Raw genomic sequence first — 22,627 nt, 5'->3', positions numbered from 1 at the left:
CGTTCTCGCATACCTACCATATATACATACACAATTCGGTTCAGTAATTTCTGAAGGAGTTGTTCCAGTAAAACCATGACACGAGATTATTATATATAATAAATACATTTTAATTCTGATTTTCAATCATACATTAAGCTAGCAATTTATATTATTTATGGCATTCAAAGGTTTTTAGTGTAGTAAGGAAGTCTCATGTTGGTACTTTTGTTCTCTAAAACTCCAGGCAGTGGAATCATTGTGTCCTTAGCGATTAGCTTATATTCGATTCCCGGATGAACTTTCCTTCGAGACTCCCTACAAGGGATATTTATTGCTTTCATCATATCTTTGTCGCTTCAACGTACTGGTAGGGGATACACGTATTGAATTATAACTATTGTTACGGTGATGCTGTAATAAAAAAAAAACTTATTGAAATAACAATATGGTAATGACTGGTAGTTTTGACTTTAGGGCACTATTAACTTTGTCGTTTTCAACATCAATTAAAACAAGGAAGGACGGGACATACCTTTTATGAACGGAGCTGAACTAAGGAAGCGAATTTTTAGATAAAAATTAAATCAAAAAGTAGGTAATTTGTGTGAGAACCCAAAGTTTCACGTTTCTTGTGGTCTGCATGACATAGCAATGAATCACTTATCTGAACAACATATGACGTATACGTCAGTATTTGATGAAATTTTAAACTTGTAGGTTTTAAAATGAGGCAGAAATGACGAAATGACTTCTTATGTTGTTGTTGTTGTAGCAGTGCTTCGCCCCACCTAACAGACGCGACCGATCACAATCTGTCATCAATATCCTCTTACGGTAGTCCAAGGAAACTTGCTGTTTCAACAGGGGTGGACCATAGGGAAAGGGGTGTTAGAGGCGTTGGTTCCACATTACAATTAAAGAGATGGTTGGTGTCATGTGGGGACACATTGCAAGCGGGGCATACATTTTGTATGTCGGGGTTGATTCTGGATAGGTAAGAGTTTAACCTGTTACAGTATCCAGAACGAAGTTGAGCCAGAGTGACACGCGTTTCCCTGGGGAGTATGCGTTCCTCTTCCGCAAGTTTTGGATACTTTACTTTGAGTACTGGGTTCACCGGGCAATTCCCGGCATAAAGGTCCGACGCCTGTTTGTGGAGTTCACCAAGGACCTGCTTGTGTTTTTTCGCTTCATACGGCTGTGTTCTCAGATGCCGTATTTCCTCAAAATGCTTACGGAGATGACTCCTTAAGCCCCTAGGCGGTGCTGGCTCGTCAATCAGATGTCTGTTGGGATGCCCAGGTTTCTGGGTATTCAACAGGAACTGTTTGGTCAGCATCTCGTTTCTTTCCCTGATGGGGAGTATTCTCGCCTCATTATGTAGATGGTGTTCTGGGGACATAAGAAGACAGCCCGTGGCAATTCTGAGAGCAGTATTTTGGCAGGCCTGTAGCTTCTTCCAGTGGGTAATTTTTAGGCTTTGTACCATAGTACAAAGCCGCAAAAATAATTTCGCTTTTTCTACTTTCATTTGTAGCTACTTCTTCTTTTTTTCGATTCATATAGTTTTACTTTCCTTGCCACCACTGTTCAGACTTCAAAACTTTAAGTAACTCAGCTCAGTCAAAAACGTATGTTTTGAACTGAGTTATCGACACATCTTGGAAACGCAAGGGTCTAGTACTATTTCCTGAAAAAATTATCTTTCTTTTCCTGTGGAGATCTGAAAGAAGTAACATAGTTTGTAAAGTTGTCGCGGTGATATAAATTTCTTTTGAGTTAGAAGTGAAGTAAAAGTGAAGCTTCCTAAAGTTAACTAAATAAATTAAATAGCGCGAGTGAGCATAACTATATTTGACCAACAAAAACACTCAAAAGCAGTCGTCAACTGCGAGCCGGAGCCTTGTTATCTAATCTTTAAATTTTGCATCTATATACATGGTGAGTTTTCAAATAAGTTATAAACCCATACGTGCAAAGTTCCCCTTTTTTTTACTGCTACACCAGTTTAAATAAAAATATAAAAACTGCGGTATTTTATTTATTCTACTAGATTTCTTTCGAGAATTCCCAGCAGAAAAGTTGTATCATATGCATGTGGGTTGCTTGTGCGAGCCACAAGCAACCCTCTCCCTCATCTCCCTGCATTCCGCCATCAAAGCATAATTGTACTAAACGCTGCAAACGTTGCTGAGATCTTCCTAGGGCCACTCTTGACCTATCTCTAAGTCCAGCCTGATCGAGTTTTCCCACCCCCAGCTTTGGAATTTTCAAAATGAATGAATAGCAAATCCTCTCAAGTATTTGCATAAATATTAAAATATGTAAAAATGTAAAATTTGGCATATAGTACAATGTACGAAGAAGAAGAAGAAGTTAAAAGTTAGTATACTGAAAAGACAAGTCATTAAATACAACAAAACTTGGAGCAAAAGGTTGCTAATAAGAATGTATATGATAGAAAGATGTTGCGAAATTGAAATTATTATTATTTCCGAATAGAAACATCAATCTAAGAAGGATTATCCAATAAAATTAAAATAATACCTAGATTTAGTCCCATTTAGATTTAAACCCACTGTGGAAAACAAAAAAAGTTAAATTTAACATATCCATTAGATTTTCATAATCAAATTTCATATAATGATTATCAACATGAATATGTAATGTAGCGATCGCTCATCAACATATGCCTATGTTGTTGTTCGTGTACATTCAGATTGTTTAAACATGCGACAAATATAAATTGTAAGGAATGAGAATGATTGAACATGTTTGAGAGAGAGTTGTATGACGTCGTTTGAACCCAAATTGTAGCTTTAATAATTTTTTGTTGCGATCTCTCTTAAGCATTTTGTATGAATTCGGATGGTTACCGTCATTCGCAAATTTATTATAGATGGGTAATTTATATTTAAAAGAATATTTGAATGTTTACGATATTCCTAATGCAGCAACTGCAAGCGTGAAGGCCTTCGATGCTACGTAGCAATGCAATATATATATAAATATTTATATATATAATATATACCTATATATACCTTTTTTTGATGCCCCTAAATATTGAAGCACACCACATACATATGCATATCTAGTCATAAGATTTTATTAATGTTACTTAAACACATATTTTTCTTAAAACATACTTACTTTGTTGTTGTTGTACATACATACTGTATGTACATAAGCATGTGCGGATATACGAATGTAATTTCAACTTAAGTGAAATTCGATGATTTTTAATGATAAATACTTTGTTCTTGCAAAGTGAGTTTTCTTTGCATCTACACACATACATATTTACATACATCTGTATAAAGCTTTTTATTGAAGTTGAAGTTAAAGACAAAAAAAAAAGTGAGTATGCTTATAGGAATCATTATAGTTCTGCCACCTCATACTTTTCGTTGTAGTTTTAGGAAATAATAGGCAAACTAAGCTAATATCCTTAATATTGTAATGGATTGATTTTGGATGAAATAATAATTGTTAAAATGGGTAGATAATTCGTGTTTGCTTTGGTTTGAGACACAGGAGTTAGTGGTAATGTATCGGGGCCTCAATAACATCTATGGGGCCAATGGTAGGGCGGGTAAAGAGGCAGCCTCCAAACCTTGCAACAATGAGCTGCCATGCATAGAGGTGAGTATACGGTGGGTCATATGACTGAAGTGTGGCATGTAAGTGCGTTTGTTGTTTTATTTTATCTTCTTATGCTAGTGTATCCCAGTGTGCAAAACAAATTATTCTGTTTGACCATTGACTGGGGAGAGTAGTGCTGTGCAGTGATCACGTTAAGGAATCCACGAAGCTGAAGCTCCGGGCCTAAACGCCAGTGCACACGCCGTGGTCATCGCACCTTGTCACAAGCACTGCTGCTCGTTTGTTCCTGAATGTGCCTGTTGCACACTCAGTCGATGGATATCATAACAGATAAAATGGCGCCCAACGTGTGGGGCACAGCCCTATAGAGGAAAGCAACTTTTGTGTGCTTTTGTTAGATATTGGCTCCACATACATGATTCACTCCTGGAATCAAATAGTCTGTCTGCTTTTGGAATTTTTTTTTTTTTAGATTAACATTTTATAAACTTTTTATTTTTTTTCGGTTGTCGTTGTGTTTCGCTGGAATTGACCATCCTATAGGCTAGATGCTTGGAGATGCGTACCGCGTTAAAACTTCGCTTTTAGGGAATTATTTGAGCATAGCACTTCTTTTGGTTTTGTTCCAAAAATACGTTATACGCTTCTTGGGAATTTTTGTCATTAAGGCTAAATGCCAACTGACTTACCAGGCGTTTACGTTTGCTACAAACCAATAGAAAAATATATGCAAGTTTTCATTAGTTAGTACACACTCATCGTCGAGATGCCACCTCAATTTCATACCTTTTTTATAATTTTAAATTAATTTATTTGAGAAAGATTGTGAATATGTTGGAATTTGTGAGTTTAAATCAAATAAATCACAACCGATCTTTCTTTTTCAAAATGTTGCATGCCACAACACAGTATGACATTATGCCCTTACTTACACCTTTGTGCCACATTACCACTACAGAGACTCCCATGGTCTCAAACCAAGTTTCTTTTGATGATTTTTGTTCTTTCATAAATAACCTTTTGGCGTTTAATTACAAGCGGAAAAGATATAATTATTTTGATTTTTGTTGGGTTTTCTTTAAACGAAAGTTTTCCTTTGCGTTTAAGGACATAACAAGCAGATAAGCTTCTAATATTTTTGGTGCTTTTTTTTTATTGGTTTTCGTAAAAACAATTCTGTTTGCGTTAAACTATTTTTTTTTTAACACTGCGTTAAAGGGTCATATCTTTTTTTTTTTTGCGAGTGCAAATATACATATACTTTTTTTTAATTTTTTTTGGGAACATGCCATTGCGTCACAGCGACGAACACACTCCTTTGCAGGCTGGATGTTTTCTATGTAGGAAGGCTTTTACGAATAGGGATAACATACTAACTACCGCGTGTGACCACCGCTTCCACCGAAACTGCCTATTGCCGTGGCTTAAGAACAATTCTTCATGCCCACTTTGTAGAGCTCCTTGCCGCAGTAGGGAGTTTAATCAGAATATATATAACACTAGATTATTGAAGACGATGTCTCAGGGAAACGCAGGTAATACTAGTGGGAGTGGAAACCTGCAAAAGTCCCATATAGAAGCGCAGCATGAGCTGCAACAAAGATCCGAAAATGCCAATAATTTGTCAGCTGAAGGAGCACATGGTGGTGACGTACCACCCGTAAATGATGACGAAGCTCGTATTAGGAATATGGTCTCGGCTATTGTATCAGCGAGGTCAGCAACAGTTTTTGAAGATTTAGAGAATCGCGTAGCGCAAATGGTAGAACAGCGGATAGAAAATACTTTATCCAGTTTTTTAGAACGGTTAAATATTAACCCTACACCAGCAGTCCCTGTAGGCAATGACATAAGTCAGCCAGCTAATTTGTCCACAACTCAACACCCACCAAATAGGTCTACTCCGGTGTGGCCTAGAGATGCACCTCCATTGCCAAATAATACCAATACAAATTTTCATAACCAGATTGACCAAATACGGCTAAGTGATATGTCGACCGTGCCGTACATGGGTAGAATAGCCCAATTAATTGCAAGTTGGGACGTAAAGTTTGACGGTACGTCTCGTTTATCGGTAGATAGCTTCTTATCGAGAATAGAATTGCTAGTTATCGATTCGCTTAACGGCAATTTCAACCTTTTGTGTGAACACATACAAAGCCTTTTTATTAATAAAGCCAAGGACTGGTACTGGCGATACCGTATAACTGTCGAACGTGTCACCTGGCCAGCTCTTTGCCAGGCGTTAAGAACAAATTTTCAACAACATAAGAGTGACTTCGAAATTAAAGAATCGATTCGTGCTCGAAAGCAGGGCCAAAACGAATGTTTTGCTGAGTTCCGTAATGCCATCCTAAAAATCGCAGAACCACTTGAAACTCCACTTTCAGAGGTAGAGTTACTCGAAATTTTAAAACATAATTTGCGACCTCGGATTCGGCAACAGCTTCTTTTCATTCCTATTCATTCTGTGGCAGAATTACGTAGACTCTGTTTGAAAGGTGAGAGTCTCGCCAATGAAATTGCGAAGACAACGTCATCTTCACAAACAAACAGCTCTCGACTATTGCCTAGGAGACAGGTTAACGAAGCCTACCTTGACTTGGAAGTAGATGATGACGCGATAGTGCAAAGTGAACTTGCTGAGGTACACGCAGTTTCTCACCTAGCTTCCAAACTAAAACCTGGCTGCTGGAATTGTAACAAAGAGGGACATAGATATTATGACTGCCTTGAAGAGCGGACGGTGTTTTGCTACGGTTGTGGCGCCTCAAATACTTATCGTCCCAAATGCCCGAAGTGTAGCCCGGGAAACTGCAAAACGAGCGAGGAATCTCGACAGATCGCTCGCAACGACAGCAAACGCTAGCCAGCAATATCTCACACAAGTATACGCAAACCAGCTGTGTACCGCCAAGTATACACACTGGTGATTCTCAGACGTTTACAACTCCGCCAAGAAAAGAAATTATTCCATACGAAGAACGGTTGAAGAGATACAATGAAGTTAGAAGAAGAATATTTAGTCCTGATGATAGTACCTCAGAATTTCCAAAACGTTCCTCAACTCGTATGAAAGACTTTTGGATAAAAGTTAAAACAAATAGAAAAAAATTGAAGAAGGTTATTTGTTCGTTGCAGCGAAGTGAAAGTGATTTGAGGCCCTATGCCAAGGTAAGGTTATTGGAAAGCGACCACTTAGGCCTCCTAGACAGTGGAGCTCAGGTGTCTTGCCTAGGAGGTTTGTTAGCAAAGGAGGTTTCCAAACGTCCTTTACGAAAACACCAAATTCCGATCTGCACAGCTGATGGCAAGAATCAAATAGTTTTCGGTACTATAGACCTTACTGTAAAATATAAAAATAAAACAGAAATCATAACTTTTTTTGTTGTACCGAGTATGTCACAGGATTTGATACTAGGTGTTGATTTCTGGCTTAAGTTCCAAATTGCGCCGAACATTATTTCGGAAATTTCACTTGATGAAAATTATAATGACGAAAACTCGCTTTCGTTGAATGTTGAGCAACAGCATCAGTTAAGTTTAGTTAAAAATAGATTTCCAAGCTTCGAAAAAGAAGGCTTAGGAAAAACCTCTTTATTGAAGTACGAGATACAGCTCGAACCCAATGTCCGTCCGATAAAGCATCGCTACTTTCCAATTTCGCCAGCTGTCGAGAAACTCGTACATGCCGAAATTGATGAAATGATTAAGTTAGGTGTAATCGAGGAAGCTCCAAATAGTCCATGGTCCAGTCCGGTTGTGTTAGTGAAAAAGCCAGGTAAAGTCCGTCTGTGTCTTGATTCAAGAAAAGTAAATAGCGTTACCGTGAAGGACGCTTACCCCCTTCCTCATATTGATGGGATTCTTAGCAGAATACCCAAGGCAAAATTTATAAGTTCACTAGACTTAAGGCGTGCCTTTTGGCAAATTCCCCTAGCCGAACAATCCCGAGATTACACCTGTTTTACCGTCCCTAATCGTCCGCTTTATCGATACCGTGTGATGCCTTTCGGTCTTTGTAACGCCCCACAAGCACTTTGTCGCTTGATGGATCGCGTAATTCCACCCTATTTAAGAGATCAAGTTTTCGTCTACTTAGACGATTTATTAATTGTGTCAGAAGATTTTGACACACATATGTCCGTCCTTGCTGAAGTTGCTCTACATTTAAGGAAAGCGGGGTTGACCATAAACGTCAACAAAAGTAAATTTTGCATAAAGGAAGTGAAATATCTGGGGTATATCGTAGGCAACGGAACTATACGTACCGACCCCGAAAAGATTTCGGCTGTTACGCAATATCCGGTTCCAACAAACGTCAAGCAAGTTAGACGGTTTTTGGGAATGGCGGGCTGGTATCGCCGATTCGTTGACAATTTCGCTGCATTGACATGTCCTCTTACTAACTTATTAAAGAAATCCAAAAGTTTTGAATGGAACGACGACGCCCAACTAGCCTTCGAAACGCTGAAAGGAAAGTTCTGTACAGCACCAGTACTGGCTAGTCCAGACTACACAAATCCTTTCATCATCCAGTGTGATGCCAGTGAGCTAGGAGTTGGTGCGGTGTTGGTCCAAAAGAATGCCGAGGATGTTGAGGTTCCTATAGCATATTTTTCGCAAAAGTTGAACAAAGCGCAAAGTAACTATAGCGTAACAGAACTCGAGTGTTTAGCAGCTCTGCTAAGTTTAAAGAAATTTAGAGCCTACGTCAAGGGGCAGGAGTTCACTATAATTACTGACCACGCTAGCTTGCAGTGGCTTATGCGACAAACTGACTTATCCAGCCGACTAGCGTGTTGGTCTCTCAAATTGCAAGGTTTCAAATTTAATATAGAACATAGGAAAGGCTCCCTTAATGTAGTGCCTGATTGTCTATCACGACAAAATTTTGAGGAAGTAGCTGAAGTCCGTGAGATTGAGGTCCGTCCGTTAGTTGATTTACAGTCGTCCGAATTTTTGTCCGATGATTATCAAACGTTGATAAGTCATGTCCGTCGAAATGAGAACCGCTTGCCTGATCTTTAGGTAATCGACAACCTGGTTTATAAAAGAACCGAACACCCCGATGGCAATCCTGAAAGGGAATCATTTAATTGGAAGCTTTGGATTCCCACATCTCTAGTTCCAGGGGTCATCGAAAACGCGCACTGTCCACCAAATAAATGTCATGGTGGGATTGCCAAAACATTGGAGCGATTGCAAAACAATTTGTATTGCCCAAATATGACAGTTGATGTCAAGAACTACGTTAGCCGATGCGAAACATGTAAGCAAAGCAAATCGCCCAATGTTACGCTAAGAGCACCAATGTCCGCACAATACACTGTACAAAGACCGTTTCAGAAATTGTATGTAGACTTTCTTGGACCTTACCCTAGATCCAAGTAAGGAAACATAGGAATATTCATTGTATTAGACCATTTGACAAAGTTTCCCCTTTTAAAAACGGTAAAAAAGTTTAACACTCCAGTTGTATGCGACTTCCTCCAAGATAACGTCTTTAGTATTTTCGGAACTCCCGAAATTGTAATGAGTGACAATGGCAAGCAATTTAGATCCACTCAATTTAATACCTTATTGTCGGCCCGTGGGATAAGACATGTTTACACGGCCCTATATAGTCCTCAGGCCAATGCAAGCGAGCGTGTGAATCGCTCAATCATTGCAGGTATAAGAGCTTACCTTAAGAAGGACCAATCACACTGGGACAGGAACATCTCTGAAATTGCTGAAGCACTTCGAAGTTTATACCACCAAACGATCGGTGTAACACCATATTTTGCATTGTTTGGACAGCAGATGATGTCCCATGCAGGTGATTATGAACTATTAAGGAAGCTCAAGACCCTGGACGACACCGTTTTGGAACGAAGTGACAACCTGAAACTCATAAGAAAGAAAATTTCTGAAAACATCTCAACAGCCTTTGAAAATTCCTCAAAACGATACAATCTTCGAAGCTCTGATAAACGTTTTGAAATTGGTGATTTCGTTTTTCGGCGCAACTTTGTCCAAAGTGATGCCTCAAAGAGATTTTCAGCGAAACTTGCTCCAAAATTTGTAAAATGTAAAGTGACTGCGATAAAAGGCAACTGTATATACGAGTTAGAGGATATCGATACAGGGAAAAGAGGAATTTATCATAGGAAAGATATCCAGAATAGCAACTAAGGCACACCGCACCAGCTCTCTAGGTGGGGGGATGTGTACCATAGTACAAAGCCGCAAAAATAATTTCGCTTTTTCTACTTTCATTTGTAGCTACTTCTTCTTTTTTTTGATTCATATAGTTTTACTTTCCTTGCCACCACTGTTCAGACTTCAAAACTTTAAGTAACTCAGCTCATGTCAAAAACATATGTTTTGAACTGAGTTATCGAAACATCTTGGAAACGCAAGGGTCTAGTACCATTTCCTGAAAAAATTATCTTTCTTTTCCTGTGGAGATCTGAAAGAAGTAACATAGTTTGTAAAGTTGTCGCGGTGATATAAATTTCTTTTGAGTTAGAAGTGAAGTAAAAGTGAAGCTTCCTAAAGTTAACTAAATAAATTAAATAGCGCGAGTGAGCATAACTATATTTGACCAACAAAAACACTCAAAAGCAGTCGTCAACTGCGAGCCGGACCCTTGTTATCTAATCTTTAAATTTTGCATCTATATACATGGTGAGTTTTCAAATAAGTTATAAACCCATACGTGCAAAGTTCCCCTTTTTTTTTACTGCTATACCAGTTTAAATAAAAATATAAAAACTGCGGTATTTTATTTATTCTACTAGATTTCTTTCGAGAATTCCCAGCAGAAAAGTTGTATCATATGCATGTGGGTTGCTTGTGGCTCGCACATCTCTCCCTCATCTCCCTGCATTTCGCCATCAAAGCATAATTGTACTAAACGCTGCAAACGTTGCTGAGATCTTCCTAGGGCCACTCTTGACCTATCTCTAAGTCCAGCCTGATCGAGTTTTCCCACCCCCAGCTTTGGAATCTTCAAAATGAATGAATAGCAAATCCTCTCAAGTATTTGCATAAATATTAAAATATGTAAAAATGTAAAATTTGGCATATAGTACAATGTACGAAGAAGAAGAAGTTAAAAGTTAGTATACTGAAAAGACAAGTCATTAAATACAACAAAACTTGGAGCAAAAGGTTGCTAATAAGAATGTATATGATAGAAAGATGTTGCGAAATTGAAATTATTATTATTTCCGAATAGAAACATCAATCTAAGAAGGATTATCCAATAAAATTAAAATAATACCTAGATTTAGTCCCATTTAGATTTAAACCCACTGTGGAAAACAAAAAAAGTTAAATTTAACATATCCATTAGATTTTCATAATCAAATTTCATATAATGATTATCAACATGAATATGTAATGTAACTAGCGATCGCTCATCAACATATGCCTATGTTGTTGTTCGTGTACATTCAGATTGTTTAAACATGCGACAAATATAAATTGTAAGGAATGAGAATGATTGAACATGTTTGAGAGAGAGTCGTATGACGTCGTTTGAACCCAAATTGTAGCTTAAATAATTTTTTGTTGCGATCTCTCTTAAGCATTTTGTATGAATTCGGATGGTTACCGTCATTCGCAAATTTATTATAGATGGGTAATTTATATTTAAAAGAATATTTGAATGTTTACGATATTCCTAATGCAGCAACTGCAAGCGTGAAAGCCTTCGATGCTACGTAGCAATGCAATATATATATAAATATTTATATATATAATATATACCTATATCTACCTTTTTTTGATGCCCCTAAATATTGAAGCACACCACATACATATGCATATCTAGTCATAAGATTTTATTAATGTTACTTAAACACATATTTTTCTTAAAACATACTTACTTTGTTGTTGTTGTACATACATACTGTATGTACATAAGCATGTGCGGATATACGAATGTAATTTCAACTTAAGTGAAATTCGATGATTTTTAATGATAAATACTTTGTTCTTGCAAAGTGAGTTTTCTTTGCATCTACACACATACATATTTACATACATCTGTATAAAGCTTTTTATTGAAGTTGAAGTTAAAGACAAAAAAAAAAGTGAGTATGCTTATAGGAATCATTATAGTTCTGCCACCTCATACTTTTCGTTGTAGTTTTAGGAAATAATAGTCAAACTAAGCTAATATCCTTAATATTGTAATGGATTGATTTTGGATGAAATAATAATTGTTAAAATGGGTAGATAATTCGTGTTTGCTTTGGTTTGAGACACAGGAGTTAGTAGTAATGTATCGGGGCCTCAATAACATCTATGGGGCCAATGGTAGGGCGGGTAAAGAGGCAGCCTCCAAACCTTCCAACAATGAGCTGCCATGCATAGAGGTGAGTATACGGTGGGTCATATGACTGAAGTGTGGCATGTAAGTGCGTTTGTTGTTTTATTTTATCTTCTTATGCTAGTGTATCCCAGTGTGCAAAACAAATTATTCTGTTTGACCATTGACTGGGGAGAGTAGTGCTGTGCAGTGATCACGTTAAGGAATCCACGAAGCTGAAGCTCCGGGCCTAAACGCCAGTGCACACGCCGTGGTCATCGCACCTTGTCACAAGCACTGCTGCTCGTTTGTTCCTGAATGTGCCTGTTGCACACTCAGTCGATGGATATCATAACAGCTTGGCGACCATATGGGTGACGCGTAGCACGTAATCGGCTGGCTAATTGCTTTGTATGTAGTCATGAGCGTTTCTTTATCTTTTCCCCAGGTACTGCCAGCAAGGGATTTGAGGATTTTGTTACGGCTCTGAATTCTCGGAACAATTGCGGCTGCGTGCTCACCAAAATGTAGATCCTGATCAAACGTCACACCCAAGATTTTGGGGTGTAGGACAGTCGGTAGCGTAGAGCCATCGACGTGGATGTTCAAAATGGTTGACATTTGGGACGTCCATGTTGTAAATAAGGTCGCGGAAGATTTAGTCGGTGATAATGCCAGGTTTCGCGAGGCGAAAAAACTGGAGAGATCAGGGAGGTAGCCGTTTATTTTATTGCATAGCTCATCGATCTGTGGGCCTGGACCTGTGGCCATTACTGTGCAGTCATCGGCGTAGGAAACGATTGTGACTCCTTCCGGTGGTGAAGGTAGCTTAGATATGTAGAAATTAAACAAAAGTGGGGATAGGACACCACCCTGTGGCACCCCTTGTTTAATTCTCCTTGGCTTTGATGTTTCGTTTCTAAATAGCACCGATGCCTTCCGACCACCCAGATAATTTGCGGTCCACCTTTTAAGACATGGGGGAAGGGTAGACCCTTCCAGGTCTTGCAGTAACGAGCCATGGTTGACCGTATCAAAAGCTTTTGATAGGTCTAGCGCTCCGAGTACTGTTCTATGGTGGGGGTTTTGATTTAAACCGCAATTTATCTGGGTGCTAATGGCATTTAGCGCGGAGGTAGTGCTATGGAGTTTTCTGAAGCCATGCTGATGGGAGGCTAGTTGCAAATTTGCTTGAAAATAAGGGAGCAAAATGGCTTCGAGCGTCTTTGCTACTGGCGATAGGAGAGATATCGGACGATACGACTCTCCTATGTTAGCTGGTTTACCAGGCTTTAGTAACGGGACCACCTTGGCCATTCTCCATTTCTCGGGTATGACAAAGGTGGAAAGAGACAGGTTGAAGACCTGCGCTAAATATTTGAAACCCTCTTTCCCTAGGCTTTTAAGCATCGGCATGGCTATGCCGTCTGGGCCCACTGCTTTGGATGGTTTAGCGCGACCAATGGCGTCCTCAACCTCTTTAGCGGTGATGGTGATTGGTGACGCGCTGAATTTGTGCTTATGTGCGTGTCTGTTGGCCCTCCGTCTAACTTTGTCGACCGTAGAATGCATTATATATTGTCGGCAGAAAGCGCTCGCGCATTTTTTCGCATCCGACAGCACTTTGTCGCCAAAGGCGATGGAAACTTTGTCTTTGTGCTTAGTCGGATTCGATAGGGACTTTACGGTGGACCAAAGTTTACCCACACCGGTAGAGAGGTTACAACCTCTTAGGTGCTCCTCCCATTTCGCCCGCATGTGTTCATCCACAAGCAATCTGATGCGTTGGTTTATATTCCTTATTTGGGGGTCGCCTGGATCAAGCTGCCTTATAAGGTCACGTTCTCTCGCTAAGTTTGCGGCCTCCGCCGGGAAGTGGGGCCGGAATTCGGGAATTCTCCCGGCGAGAATGAAACGTGCCGAGGCGGATTCAATGACCTTGCGGAAGGCACGCTCCCCTTGGCGGGCATCAGTTGGGATAGGGAGGGCAGCAAAGACGTTGTCTGTATAAGATTTATATTCTTCCCACTTTCCTTTTTTGAAGTTTATGAAAGTGCGTTTTTCGGTGACGATGAAGTCGGCGGTACGCTCGAGCGAAACAAGTATAGGCAGGTGGTCGGATGCCAATGATACCATCGGCTGCCAGTTGACGCAGTTTACGAGTTCTGCGCTCACGATTGAGATATCTGGCGAACTGTGACAGCTTCCTACCATACGTGTGGGGGCGTCTCCGTTTATTGTGCAGAACGTCGTTTCTTCTATTTGATCCGCCAACATCTCGCCCCTACTGTCCGCCCGCAAATTTGAATGCCATAGATCATGATGGGCATTGAAGTCGCCTAAAATAATGCGATTGTTTCCAGTGAGTAAGGCTCTGATATTAGGGCGGTATCCACCGGGGCAACAGGTGGCAGGGGGGATGTAGATGTTGATGATTTCTAGGTTTGCATCGCCTGACCGGACAGATAGGCCTTGACGTTCTAAGACGTTGTCCCTGCGGTCGATGCCAGGATCAAATATGTGATATTGCACAGAGTGGTGTATTATAAACGCGAGGCCGCCTCCATTTCCGCTCTCGCGATCTTTTCTGTGGACATTATACCCAGAGCAGGTCTGCAATGCAGATCGTGCTGTGAGTTTAGTCTCTTGAATCGCAGCGATGCGGATGTTGTGCCGCTTCATGAAATTGACTATCTCCGTAATCTTCCCAGTTAGTCCATTACAGTTTAACTGCAGAATTCTGAAGTGCATGAGGGGAGACGTCGCCACTCTGGGGGTAAGTGACGGGTGACTACGCCTGGGTTGTGAAAGGCCAGGACACAATTGCTGTTGTGGCCCTGGGACTGGGCGTCCTTGGGCAAGCATTGGGGTACCCGGATGATTTGGGTTTGCGACCTGGCAACATGGCGCGATGAAACCCGTCGAGGGGTTGCCGTCGCGGAGACCAGAACATCTAGGAAAGTGGCACCACCCAAGGCAGGAGCTGCATTGGGCGGATGTCGCAAACATATATATTCTGTGCTGGCAAACGGTGCAAACGGAGGTAGGGACTAAGAGTCTCTTTCCCTGACCTACACGATTGCTGCCGGAAAAGAGGGGGGGAGAAGACGGGGGCAGGGGCTGTTGCTCAGTATTGCTTCCGACTCTACTACGAAGATTGTAGTTATGAGTGGTAGCAGCTGTTTGAGTTGTTGGCGCCGTAAGGCGCGAGATGCAGCAAAACCATTTCTCAGGACCGGGGTCAGGAGACGGACCCGGATTGGATTCGATACCTTCCCGGAGCAAGAGAATATGGAGCAGTCCTGCTGCAAGGAGCTGCTGGGAGGATGACAATTTGTGGGGGGACGAAACAAATTAAATGGGGTTACACTGAAATGACAGTCCTTGGTCGGGAAAAATCCCGAGTCGCTCCGGTACATAGAACCGACTGCCTTGGGAAGCGAAAAAAAGCTTCTTATCTGAACCATCGGTTTGTATGGAACAGGACGGTGCTTGCGGCACTTGACTTGTCAAAAGCTTTTGACACAGTCAAACACAGCACGCTACTCCAAGACATACATATATATTAGGCTCACACATGTCCCCCTTTCTAAACAGATGGACTGCTAATTATCTGAATGGTTAGCAGGCGTCTGACCCCCTGGTGTCCAATCCCCGCCTAATCTCATTTTTACATATCAAGGTTCCCTTCCCACAAGGAGTTACAATCATTTCCTATGCCGGCGACTGCACGATTATGGCAATGGGACCTGGCCCTTCAATGGATGAATTAGTTTCTGAGGTAAATAGCTATCTCCTCGATCTTTCTAGTTTCGATCAGGATCTACATTTTGGTGAGCATGCAGCCGCAATTGTACCGAAAATCCAGAGCAGTAATAAAACGTCAAATCCCTTGCTGGTAGTACTTGGGGAAAATGCAAAGAAACGCTCATTACCACATACAAAGCAATTGACCAGCCGATTGTATGCTACGCGTCCCCTATATGGTCGCCAAGCCTAAAAACTACTCACTGGAAGAAGCAACAGGCCTGCCAAAATACTGCTCTGAGAACGGCAACGGGCTGTCTTCTTATGTCCCCAGAACACCATCTACATAATGAGGCGAGAATACTCCCTATTAGAGACAGAAATGAAATGCTAACCAAGCAAACCCAGAAACCTGGGAATCCCAACAGACATCTGATTGATGAGCCTACACCGCCAAGGGGCTTAAGGAGGCATCTCCGTAAGCATGATGTGGAAATACGGCATCTGAGAACGCAGACGTATGAAGCTAAAAAACACAAGCAGGTCCTCAGTGAAATCCACAACCAGGCGTCGGACCCCTATGACAGGAATTGTCCATTGAATCATGTACTCAAAAAACAATAGCCAAAACTAGCAGAGGAAATGCGCGTTACTCTAGCTCAGCTCCGATCTGGGTACTATAACAGGTTAAACTCTTACCTATCCAGAATCAACCCCGACATACAAAACATATGTCCTGCTTGTAACGTGTCCCCACATGACACCGACCATCTCTTCAAATGTATTGTGGAACCAACGCCTCTATCACCCCTCTCATTATAGTCCACCCCTGTTGAAACAGAAAGTTTCCTTGGACATTGATGACAATTTGTGATCGGCCGCACCTATTGGATGGGGCGAAGCACAGCTATAACAACAACAGCAGGCGGACAACCCGGAAAGAGAGGCAGCAATTTGGCGGACAGTAGGGGTGAGATCTTGGCGGATTAAATAGAAGAAACGACGTTTTGCACAATAAACGGAGACGCCCCCACACGTATGGTAGGAAGCTGTCACAGTTCGCCGGATATTTCAATCGTGAGCGCAGAACTCGTAAACTGCGTCAACTGGCAGCCGAGGGTAACATTGGCATCCGACCACCTGCCTATACTTATTTCGCTCGGGCGTTCTGTCGACTTCATCGTCACAGAAAAACGCAGTTTCATTAACTTTAAAAAAGGAAAGTGGGACGAATAGAAATCCTTTACAGACAACCGCTTTGCTGCCCGCCAAGGGGAGCGTGCTTTCTGCAAGGTCATTGAATCCGCCTCGGCTCGTTTCATTCCCGCCGGTAGAATTCCCGAAATTCGGTCCCACTTCCCGGCGGAGGCCGTAAGTTTAGCGAGAGAACGTGACCTTATAAGACAGCTCGATCCCGGAGACCCCCAAATAAGGGATTGTTTGTGGATGAACACAAGCGGGGGAAATGGAAGGAGCACCTAAGCGGTTGTAACCTCTCTGCCGGTGTAGGTAAACTTTGGTTGACCTTAAGTCCCTATCGAATCCGTCTAGGCACAATGACAAAGTTTCCATCACCTTTGACGATAAAGTGCTGTAGGATGCGAAAAAATGCCAGAGCGCTTTCTGCCGCCAATATATAATGCATTCAGCGGTCGACAAAGATAGACGGAGGGCCAACAGACACGCACATAAACATAATTCCAGCGCGTCACCAATTACCATCACCGCCAAAGAGGTTGAGGATGCCATCGATCAGGCTAAACCATCCAAAGCAGTCGGCAAGGACGGCATAGCCATGCCGGTGCTTAAAAGTCTAGGGAAAGAGGGTTTCAAATATTTAGCACATGTCTTCAGCCTGTCTCTTTCCACCTTCGTCATACCCGAAAAATGGTAAATGGCCAAGGTGGTCCCGCTACTAAATCCTGGGAAACCAGCTAACATAGGAGAGTCAAATCGCCCGATATCTCTCCTATCGCCAGTAGCCAAGACGCTTGAAGCCATTTTGCTCCCCCACTTTAAAGCAAATTTGCAGCTAGCCTGTCATCAGCATGGCTTCATAAAACTCCATAGCACCATCACCGCGCTAAATGTCATCGGCACCCAGATAAATTGCGGTTTAAATCAAAACCCCCACCATAGAACAGTACTCGTTGCGCTAGACCTATCAAAAGCTTTTGATACGGTCAACCATGGCACGTTACTGCAAGACCTGGAAGGGTCTACTCTTCCCCTATGACTTAAAAGGTGGTCCGTAAATTATCTGGGTGGTCGGCAGGCATCGGTGCAATTAAAAAACGAAACATCTAAACCAAGAAGAATTAAACAGGGGGTGCCTCAGCGCGGTGTCCTATCCCTACTTTTGTTTAATTTCTACATATCTAAGCTACCTTCTCCACCAGAAGAAGTTACTATCGTTTCCTACGCCGATGACTGCACAATAATGGCCACAAGCCCAGGGCCAGAGATCGATGAGCTTTGCAACACAATAAACGGATACCTCCCTGATCTCTCCAGTTTTTCGCCTCGCGAAACCTGGGCATCCCAACAGACATCTGATTGAATAGCCAACACCGCCTAGTGACTTAAGGATTAATCTCCGTAAGCACTTTGAGGAAATACGGCACCTGAGAACTCAGCCGTATGAAACAAAAAAACACAAGCAGGTCCATGGTGAACTCCACAAACAGGCGTCGGACCTTTATGCCAGGAATTGCCCGGTGAAACCAGTATTCAAAGAACAGTACCCAAAAATTGCGGAAGAGGAACGCATACTCCCCAGGGATACTGTAACAGGCTAAACTCTCACCTATCCAGAATCAACCCCGACATACAAAATGTATGCCCCGCTTGCAATGTGTCCCGCTTGACACCAACCATCTCTTTAATTGTAATGTGGAACCAACGACTCTAACACCCCTTTCATTATGGTCCACCCCTGTTGAAACAGCAAGTTTCCTTGGACTTCCGTTAGAGGATATTGATGTCAATTTGTGATCGGTCACATCTATTGGATGGGGCGAAGCACTGCTACAGCAACAACAACAGAGTCAGCAACTGCATCACCCATCGATCCCGAGCCGTTCCTGCCAGTTAGCTTACAGGGGCATTTATTAGTAGAAGGGAGGGAGAAGAGAGAAGAACACTGGAGCAATGCGCCAGGTTTCAGAAAATCTAAGATACTGTTTGGAGGTTATAGCACAAGTCGCTACAAAGCAATAATAGACCTGTCGCAAGATGACCTTAGAATCCCAAGAGCTGTTCTTACAGGGCATTATAGACTGAACAGCCGTATGCAGAACATGGGCATACTATCGAATAACACATGCCGATTTTGTGATCGATCAGTAAACGGCCATATCCTCCAAGAATGCGACGCAATCTCAAGACGTAGGGGTAAGTTCATGGGCTCACCATGGCCAGAGCATTCCCACATTTAATCCCTCAAGCCAAGAACACTGCTAGGGTCCATCAAGGAAGTCGACTAGGATGAGGTGCTGTGAAGGAGATGTGCAAGTCACTGTGCAATCCTCAATAAATTATCTATCAATCTACGTTCCGGTAACAAGCACCATTGAGGTACTGGCCCGATCACCTCGGGAACTTTGATATGACTACAATAAACCTTCTAGGGTTTGAATATTAATAATGACCGCAATGCGAAAGTCTGCTAAAATTTACCATTCTCCATGGAATGCTCGATATATAACTTTCCACGTTGTGAATCAGTAATGAAAAAAGCAAAATTTACTAAAATTTTAACTGGCTGTGGGTAATAAGGTGATGATGTCCTCTCTTAGCGCAATGCAATGACAATGGCGACGCAGGGAAAATGACAAAAATCTTGTAAATCTACTGAGCATAATTAATTAATTCCGCCCTTTCTATGCATACATACATATGTATTTTACTCTCCGAACGCTAATTAAAAAAATCAATTGGTATTTACATGAACTTCGAACTCTTTGGTATTTGCTTTCTTCAGTTGATTATAAACCAAAACATGACAAATTATCACTAACAAATTCGGTAGTAATGCAGTTTACGGTAACCACCCTAAAGTTGGGCCAAGATTTTCGAGTGAGGTATCAAAAGACGCGTATTAATCTCGAGAACAATAATCCGAAGGCGGAAAAGAAAAATGTTATCTCTGTCCGGAGATATTTGCAGTTGAAGTTGGCGATTTTCATGTGGTTGTTGTTGTGTTGTACCCACAAAAAAAATTGTGCATCACCGTGGCGGTAGCCACGGTTATACCACACACCCGGACTTGCATTGGCGTAGCCCAGGGTTATTTTTTATAAGCGCGGCCGAAGGCCGCCAACGTAGAAAGGTGTTCTGCGCAAAAATACTATGGATCCCACCCCCGGTTTCGGAGGGACCCATGGGTCTTTCTTCGGGTTTTCGGTAATATCTTTTGAACGGGTAAAAAAAGTTAACTCCCGCTTTCGGATTCTTGATCTAGGCCCTGAGTACGCGGCTTTTGATACCTCACTCGAAAATTTTGGCCCAAATTTCGGTGGGTACTGTAAACTGCACTATTACCACAAATTCACACATGTTGTTTATATATTTAAAATAGTAGGCAATTTACTTACCCTTTCTGGTGTGATGATTCCTGGACAATCGGGTCTTGACGATTTATTTTGCATTAAGACAGCGTGTTTAACGCGAACCATATCATGTTAGGGCACACCTTTGGTGAGGCAAACAATCAAAGAAATTTCTGCTTCTAGGATATCCCCAGCAGCTCCCGGTGGCGGAACATAAATAACAGTTGCATGCGGATCAGTTGCCTTTTTTGCTTCGGCTACCTATTCAATTTTAATTCACATTACATTATCTACAATTCAAAATTTAATCAATACAAATATAAATTACCGAAGCAAATACTGTCAAACCAAGATGCATAGTTCCACCCTTTTTTGGGGAAATACATCCAACCAGTTTGGTACCGTATTCCAAAGCATGTTGGTTGTAGAAAGTACCTTGTTTACAGGTAAATCTTTGGCAAATGAAACGTGAATCTGCACTTAATTGTAGGTTTCCTCTTATTTTGGCATATTCAGAGCTGAATCGCAACCCGGCAGAGATGTCATCTATTAAATTAATATAACACTTTTTATTATTTAAAAATTCAAATACGTATGAATGAAAAGCAGAAAATAAAAAATGTTGTTGTTGTACCGATGACACTCCCCGTTATGGACTGTATTGGTCCTTTGCCGGATGCAGATCGGGTACGTTCCGGGAACAAGCACCATTAAAGTACTAGCCCGACTATCTCGGGAGCGATTTAGTATGACCACATGAAATCTTCTAGGCCATCCCGTTGATTCTATATAACTTAATATTATTTTGGACGAAAGCCGCCAACGCAGAAAGGTGTTCTGTCATTTAGAAGTGCCTAAACAAAGCACATTTTTCCTTTTTACACACCAGGTTAAGCGAGAGCTTGTAATGTATGTTTTATGTTATATGTATATGTATGTTTTATGTATATATATTTTATGACATTACAAATCTGTGCTGCCACATCTAAAAAACGGCACAAGTGCAGAATCCAAAAATAACTTATAAAAATACCCTTCATCTGATGTATATATATCTTTAACTTTTCTAGTCTTTATTTACCGAAAATGTGTTTATTGTTATGTTAGCCGATCCAACACCGGCTACGCCATGCACAGCAATTCTGCGTAGAACACCTTTCTGCAGACAGACAGTGAGTGCTTACGGGAGTTCCTGTCTTCGTAGACTTACCTCCGGTGTAAAACACAGACCAATGTCCGTTGATCTTCGGCCCAACAAGTTGATACCAATCGGTGAGCTGGGGTGTTCAAGTCCACCAGCCTTGGTTTTGCCGAGGAGGACTATCCATCCTCCTCTTCCATTTTCGGGTAATGGCACCCGGTTGCACGGCAACTCCACCGCGAGTTCCGTGCTTGCCTCAGAATCCCTCTTTCATTGATTTTGATATCTTGATATCTGATTAACATGTTAATCAGATTGAGATATTGTGTTTTGTCGCAATTTAGGAATGTGACCAAACTTTTCTATCCTGCAGTGTTACAACAATGTATAAATACATTGTTAACGACGGAGCTTGGTTTTGCTTAGATATCGCTTAAGGGCCGCACAACGTTGACAAACAGAGTGAGCTTGGCATCAAATTATGCTCCGTCTATAAAACTCCATCACAATTAAAATCAAGGGATGTGACCAACCTTTTCCGCACACAGACCTGTGAGTGCCGAGTGCCCGCCTCAACAATGCCCCTCGACATCGCTTGAGACCACACTACGTTGACAAACATTGTGTGCCATATTGTGCTACTATTGGCTTCCATTTTTGCTACTAATTTCCACTCAATTACGCAACAATTATGCTCCATTTTGCCTCCAATTACACTCCTACCACAATTAGGGGATGTGTTCAACCTTTTCCGCTCACAGACCTGTAAGTGACCGAGTAGCTGCCCCAGCGACATCCTTGCATTGCAGTCCGCCACACTGCAGTGATTTGACAGCGTCAAATCTTGCCACATTTTTGGATATGGCCATCCACTCCGCGAACGCCTCCTATTCGCTTACGCAGTCTAAAGCAGCCTCAAACATCTCAAAAGACGAAATGAGCACCGGCCCACTCGTACAATTATCGATTGTTTTTCGGCTGACAATAGACATGCGTTCCTTCACCATCTTTCGTCATCGTTTTACAACATATTTAACCGGCATCTCCGGTTGCCACAAATTAAGGGATGTGACCAACCTATCATCTGCCCCTCAGGGTCAGTTTCTCAATGAAATTGGGATTGCCGTGGTAAGCATGAGGCCGAATTCCCTTGGGTTTGCACGCCCCAAGGGAAAACAAGTCTACTCAGAGCGTGTGTCATAAGTGAACTCTATTTGAGACCACAGCCACCGCGATGCTCCCACAAGGGGGCCATCCCAGGACAGGAGGTGAGACCTGAATACACAGCATCGTTCGATGCCG

The 22,627-nt window shown here is 41.8% G+C and overlaps 1 long non-coding RNA gene across 1 annotated transcript; it reads right to left on the bottom strand.

The window, feature by feature from the left end:
* Positions 1 to 85: 85 nt before the first annotated feature.
* Positions 86 to 21,086, bottom strand: LOC137242372 (uncharacterized). Its single transcript, XR_010950206.1, has 4 exons — positions 20,819 to 21,086; positions 20,513 to 20,730; positions 20,230 to 20,445; positions 86 to 393 (listed from the first exon to the last, which is right to left on the bottom strand). It is a non-coding gene; the product is annotated as an uncharacterized lncRNA (long non-coding RNA).
* Between the last annotated feature and the right edge of the window lie 1,541 nt (positions 21,087 to 22,627).

This window comes from Eurosta solidaginis, chromosome 2 (genome assembly GCF_040869045.1).
Source record: "Eurosta solidaginis isolate ZX-2024a chromosome 2, ASM4086904v1, whole genome shotgun sequence".
Classification (NCBI taxonomy): Eukaryota; Metazoa; Arthropoda; class Insecta; order Diptera; family Tephritidae; genus Eurosta; species Eurosta solidaginis.
This window is presented reverse-complemented; position numbering and strand designations above follow the sequence as displayed.